Genomic DNA, 7,500 nt, shown 5'->3' with positions numbered 1-7,500 from the left:
GATGGATGGTAGGGTAGTACTACTGTAGTAGTATATACTGAGATGGAAGTTAGAGTAGTACTACTGTAGTAGTATATACTGGTGATGGATGGTAGGGTAGTACTACTGTAGTAGTATATACTGAGATGGATGGTAGGGTAGTACTACTGTAGTAGTATATACTGGTGATGGATGGTAGGGTAGTACTACTGTAGTAGTATATACTGGTGATGGAGGGTAGGGTAGTACTACTGTAGTAGTATATAGTGGTGATGGAGGTTAGGGTAGTACTACTGTAGTAGTATATACTGAGATGGATGGTATGGTAGTACTACTGTAGTAGTATATACTGGTGATGGAGGGTAGGGTAGTATTACTGTAGTAGTATATACTGGTGATGGATGGTAGGGTAGTATTACTGTAGTAGCATATACTGGTGATGGATGGTAGGGTAGTACTACTGTAGTAGTATATACTGGTGATGGATGGTAGGGTAGTACTACTGTAGTAGTATATACTGAGATGGAAGTTAGAGTAGTACTACTGTAGTAGTATATACTGGTGATGGATGGTAGGGTGGTACTACTGTAGTAGTATATACTGGTGATGGATGGTAGGGTAGTACTACTGTAGTAGTATATACTGGTGATGGAGGGTAGGGTTGTACTACTGTAGTAGTATATACTGAGATGGAGGGTAGGGTAGTATTACTGTAGTAGTATATACTGGTGATCGAAAGTAGGGTAGTATTACTGTAGTAGTATATACTGGTGATGGAGGTTAGGGTAGTACTACTGTAGTAGTATATACTGGTGATGGAGGGTAGGGTAGTATTACTGTAGTAGTATATACTGGTGATGGAGGGTAGGGTAGTACTACTGTAGTAGTATATACTGGTGATGGAGGGTAGGGTAGTATTACTGTAGTAGTATATACTGGTGATGGATGGTAGGGTAGTACCACTGTAGTAGTATATACTGGTGATGGAGGTTAGGGTAGTACTACTGTAGTAGTATATACTGGTGATGGAGGTTAGGGTAGTATTACTGTAGTAGTATATACTGGTGATGGATGGTAGGGTAGTATTACTGTAGTAGCATATACTGGTGATGGATGGTAGGGTAGTACTACTGTAGTAGTATATACTGAGATGGATGGTAGGGTAGTACTACTGTAGTAGTATATACTGGTGATGGATGGTAGGGTAGTACTACTGTAGTAGTATATACTGGTGATGGATGGTAGGGTGGTACTACTGTAGTAGTATATACTGGTGATGGATGGTAGGGTAGTACTACTGTAGTAGTATATACTCGTGATGGATGGTAGGGTAGTACTACTGTAGTAGTATATACTGGTGATGGAGGGTAGGGTAGTACTACTGTAGTAGTATATAGTGGTGATGGAGGTTAGGGTAGTACTACTGTAGTAGTATATACTGAGATGGATGGTATGGTAGTACTACTGTAGTAGTATATACTGGTGATGGATGGTAGGGTAGTACTACTGTAGTAGTATATACTGGTGATGGAGGGTAGGGTAGTACTACTGTAGTAGTATATAGTGGTGATGGAGGTTAGGGTAGTACTACTGTAGTAGTATATACTGAGATGGATGGTATGGTAGTACTACTGTAGTAGTATATACTGGTGATGGAGGTTAGGGTTGTACTACTGTAGTAGTATATACTGGTGATGGAGGGTAGGGTAGTATTACTGTAGTAGTATATACTGGTGATGAATGTTAGGGTAGTACTACCGTAGTAGTATATACTGGTGATGGAGGGTAGGGTAGTACTACTGTAGTAGTATATACTGGTGATGGAGGGTAGTATTACTGTAGTAGTATATACTGGTGATGGAGGTTAGGGTAGTATTACTGTAGTAGTATATACTGAGATGAATGGTAGGGTAGTACTACTGTAGTAGTATATACTGGTGATGGAGGTTAGGGTAGTACTACTGTAGTAGTATATACTGAGATGGATGGTAGGGTAGTACTACTGTAGTAGTATATACTGGTGATGGAGGTTAGGGTAGTACTACTGTAGTAGTATATACTGAGATGGATGGTAGGGTAGTACCACTGTAGTAGTATATACTGGTGATGAATGTTAGGGTAGTACTACTGTAGTAGTATATACTGGTGATGGAGGGTAGGGTAGTACTACTGTAGTAGTATATACTGGTGATGGAGGGTAGTATTACTGTAGTAGTATATACTGGTGATGGAGGTTAGGGTAGTATTACTGTAGTAGTATATACTGAGATGAATGGTAGGGTAGTACTACTGTAGTAGTATATACTGAGATGGAGGGTAGGGTAGTATTACTGTAGTAGTATATACTGGTGATCGAGGGTAGGGTAGTATTACTGTAGTAGTATATACTGGTGATGGAGGTTAGGGTAGTACTACTGTAGTAGTATATACTGGTGATGGATGGTAGGGTAGTATTACTGTAGTAGTATATACTGGTGATGGAGGTTAGGGTAGTATTACTGTAGTAGTATATACTGGTGATGGATGGTAGGGTAGTATTACTGTAGTAGCATATACTGGTGATGGATGGTAGGGTAGTACTACTGTAGTAGTATATACTGGTGATGGATGGTAGGGTAGTACTACTGTAGTAGTATAAACTGGTGATGGATGGTAGGGTAGTATAACTGTAGTAGTATATACTGAGATGGAGGTTAGGGTAGTATTACTGTAGTAGTATATACTGGTGATGGATGGTAGGGTAGTACTACTGTAGTAGTATATACTGAGATGGAGGGTAGGGTAGTATTACTGTAGTAGTATATACTGGTGATCGAGGGTAGGGTAGTATTACTGTAGTAGTATATACTGGTGATGGAGGGTAGGGTAGTATTACTGTAGTAGTATATACTGGTGATGGATGGTAGGGTAGTACTACTGTAGTAGTATATACTGGTGATGGAGGTTAGGGTAGTACCACTGTAGTAGTATATACTGGTGATCGAGGGTAGGGTAGTACTACTGTAGTAGTATATACTGGTGATGGAGGTTAGGGTAGTATTACTGTAGTAGTATATACTGGTGATGGATGGTAGGGTAGTATTACTGTAGTAGCATATACTGGTGATGGATGGTAGGGTAGTACTACTGTAGTAGTATATACTGGTGATGGATGGTAGGGTAGTACTACTGTAGTAGTATATACTGAGATGGAAGTTAGAGTAGTACTACTGTAGTAGTATATACTGGTGATGGATGGTAGGGTAGTACTACTGTAGTAGTATATAATGAGATGGATGGTAGGGTAGTACTACTGTAGTAGTATATACTGGTGATGGATGGTAGGGTAGTACTACTGTAGTAGTATATACTGAGATGGATGGTAGGGTAGTACTACTGTAGTAGTATATACTGGTGATGGATGGTAGGGTAGTACTACTGTAGTAGTATATACTGGTGATGGAGGGTAGGGTAGTACTACTGTAGTAGTATATAGTGGTGATGGAGGTTAGGGTAGTACTACTGTAGTAGTATATACTGAGATGGATGGTATGGTAGTACTACTGTAGTAGTATATACTGGTGATGGATGGTAGGGTAGTACTACTGTAGTAGTATATACTGGTGATGGAGGTTAGGGTAGTACTACTGTAGTAGTATATACTGAGATGGATGGTAGGGTAGTACCACTGTAGTAGTATATACTGAGATGGATGGTAGGGTAGTACTACTGTAGTAGTATATACTGGTGATGGATGGTAGGGTAGTACTACTGTAGTAGTATATACTGGTGATGGAGGTTAGGGTAGTACTACTGTAGTAGTATATACTGGTGATGGATGGTAGGGTGGTACTACTGTAGTAGTATATACTGGTGATGGATGGTAGGGTAGTACTACTGTAGTAGTATATACTGGTGATGGATGGTAGGGTAGTACTACTGTAGTAGTATATACTGGTGATGAATGTTAGGGTAGTACTACTGTAGTAGTATATACTGGTGATGGAGGGTAGGGTAGTACTACTGTAGTAGTATATACTGGTGATGGAGGGTAGTATTACTGTAGTAGTATATACTGGTGATGGAGGTTAGGGTAGTATTACTGTAGTAGTATATACTGAGATGAATGGTAGGGTAGTACTACTGTAGTAGTATATACTGGTGATGGAGGTTAGGGTAGTACTACTGTAGTAGTATATACTGAGATGGATGGTAGGGTAGTACTACTGTAGTAGTATATACTGGTGATGGATGGTAGGGTAGTACTACTGTAGTAGTATATACTGGTGATGGAGGTTAGGGTAGTACTACTGTAGTAGTATATACTGAGATGGATGGTAGGGTAGTACCACTGTAGTAGTATATACTGAGATGGATGTTAGGGTAGTACTACTGTAGTAGTATATACTGGTGATGGAGGTTAGGGTAGTACTACTGTAGTAGTATATACTGAGATGGATGGTAGGGTAGTACTACTGTAGTAGTATATACTGAGATGGAGGGTAGGGTGGTAGTATATAAGTACTACTGTAGTAATATATACTGTGAGGGGAGTAACCTACTCCAAGACTGGGATTCAGTCCAACCTCACAATGCTTCAATTCTGCTTTAATCAAAAATGTTAAGTGTTTTTGTGGCAATGTTTTGAATATGAAAAACATGATAATATACATTTCATAAAAAATATAATCTATATTAATATTTACAAATACGCAATATTTCGAACATTAGAAACAGATTAGATACGCCCCACCAGACAGGACATATCCTCCTCTGCCCCCCACCAGACAGGACATATCCTCCTCTACGCCCCACCAGACAGGACATACCCTCCTCTACGCCCCACCAGACAGGACATATCCTCGTCTACAACCTCGTCTACGCCCCACCAGACAGGACATATCCTCCTCTACAACCTCGTCTACGCCCCACCAGACAGGACATATCCTCGTCTACAACCTCGTCTACGCCCCACCAGACAGGACATATCCTCCTCTACGCCCCACCAGACAGGACATATCCTCGTCTACAACCTCGTCTACGCCCCACCAGACAGGACATATCCTCTTCTACAGCCTCGTCTACGCCCCACCAGACAGGACATATCCTCCTCTACAACCTTAGCCTCGTCTACGCCCCCACCAGACAGGACATATCCTCTTCTACAACCTCATGTACGCCCCACCAGACAGGACATATCCTCCTCTACGCCCCACCAGACAGGACATATCCTCTTCTACAGCCTTGTCTCGCCCCACCAGACAGGACATATCCTCCTCTACAACCTTAGCCTTGTCTACGCCCCACCAGACAGGACATATCCTCCTCTACAACCTCGTCTACGCCCCACCAGACAGGACATATCCTCCTCTACAGCCTCGTCTCGCCCCACCAGACAGGACATTTTTATTGTTTTCCTACATTGACAGGACATTCTGGTGACTTGACAGGACATTGAGGTGACTTGACAGGACATTCTGGTGACTTGACAGGACATTGAGGTGACTTGACAGGACATTCTGGTGACTTGACAGGACATTCTGGTGACTTGACAGGACATTGAGGTGACTTGACAGGACATTCTGGTGACTTGACAGGACATATCCTCCTCTACAACCTTAGCCTTGTCTACGCCCCACCAGACAGGACATATCCTCCTCTACAACCTCGTCTCGCCCCACCAGACAGGACATATCCTCCTCTACAGCCTCGTCTCGCCCCACCAGACAGGACATTTTTATTGTTTTCCTACATTGACAGGACAGGACATTGAGGTGACTTGACAGGACATTGAGGTGACTTGACAGGACATTGAGGTGACTTGACAGGACATTGAGGTGACTTGACAGGACATTGAGGTGACTTGACAGGACATTGAGGTGACTTGACAGGACATTGAGGTGACTTGACAGGACATTGAGGTGACTTGACGGGACATTGAGGTGACTTGACAGGACATTGAGGTGACTTGACAGGACATTCTGGTGACTTGACAGGACATTCTGGTGACTTGACAGGACATTCTGGTGACTTGACAGGACATTCAGGTTCTGATATGGTAGGAAAACATGTCTACATACAAAACACACACACACACACACACACACACACACACACACACACACACACACACACACACACACACACACACCGTTTCGTACCCTCACAATGAGTGTCTGCTATGAACTCTGCATGCTGAGCTGAAATATGAACACCTCAACTCTCAACCAGTCAGTGTCTCTGATTCTGTCAACAATGAATCATTTCCAGTGTGTGTTCGTCATGGCAACACGTTCTGAACCTCAGCACTCCATTCATCTCTAATCCCCACCTGGAGATCGGACCAGAACCAACCAGACAATACTGTAGTTCTGACCTGGAGACCGGACCAGAACCAACCAGACAATACTGTAGTTCTGACCTGGAGACAAGAACCAACCAGACAATACTGTAGTTCTGACCTGGAGACCGGACCAGAACCAACCAAACAATACTGTAGTTCTGACCTGGAGACCAGAACCAACCAGACAATACTGTAGTTCTGACCTGGAGACCGGACCAGAACCAACCAGACAATACTGTAGTTCTGACCTGGAGACCGGACCAGAACCAACCAGACAATACTGTAGTTCTGACCTGGAGACCAGAACCAACCAGACAATACTGTAGTTCTGACCTGGAGACCGGACCAGAACCAACCAAACAATACTGTAGTTCTGACCTGGAGACCAGAACCAACCAGACAATACTGTAGTTCTGACCTGGAGACCGGACCAGAACCAACCAGACAATACTGTAGTTCTGACCTGGAGACCAGAACCAACCAGACAATACTGTAGTTCTGACCTGGAGACCGGACCAGAACCAACCAAACAATACTGTAGTTCTGACCTGGAGACCAGAACCAACCAGACAATACTGTAGTTCTGACCTGGAGACCAGAACCAACCAGATAATACTGTAGTTCTGACCTGGAGACCAGAACCAACCAGACAATACTGTAGTTCTGACCTGGAGACCAGAACCAACCAGATAATACTGTAGTTCTGACCTGGAGACCGGACCAGAACCAACCAGACAATACTGTAGTTCTGACCTGGAGACCGGACCAGAACCAACCAGACAATACTGTAGTTCTGACCTGGAGACCGGACCAGAACCAACCAGACAATACTGTAGTTCTGACCTGGAGACCGGACCAGAACCAACCAGACAATACTGTAGTTCTGACCTGGAGACCGGACCAGAACCAACCAGACAATACTGTAGTTCTGACCTGGAGACCGGACCAGAACCAACCAGACAATACTGTAGTTCTGACCTGGAGACCGGAACCAACCAGACAATACTGTAGTTCTGACCTGGTGAAAAGTAGTGCACTATATAGGGAATAGGGTGCCATTTTGGATTGGGTACTAGATGAATAGAGACTGATGCCAGCTAGCTAATCTAAATATCTTTAAAGAAGAGACAAGAGAAGTGTTAGGGCTGGGTAGTCAACACACAGCAGGCCATACACACCAACTAACCAATGCTAACTAA

The 7,500-nt window shown here is 43.2% G+C and overlaps 1 protein-coding gene across 6 annotated transcripts in view; it reads right to left on the bottom strand.

Moving 5' to 3' along the window:
- The window catches only part of LOC123742397 (zinc finger CCHC domain-containing protein 7), a 113,400-nt gene that overhangs the window by 63,415 nt on the left and 42,485 nt on the right, over positions 1-7,500 (bottom strand). The window lies entirely within an intron of this gene.

This window comes from Salmo salar, chromosome ssa04 (assembly GCF_905237065.1).
Source record: "Salmo salar chromosome ssa04, Ssal_v3.1, whole genome shotgun sequence".
Classification (NCBI taxonomy): domain Eukaryota; kingdom Metazoa; phylum Chordata; class Actinopteri; order Salmoniformes; family Salmonidae; genus Salmo; species Salmo salar.
Note: the sequence above shows the minus strand (reverse complement) of the source record. Positions and strands in the feature narration are given on the sequence as shown.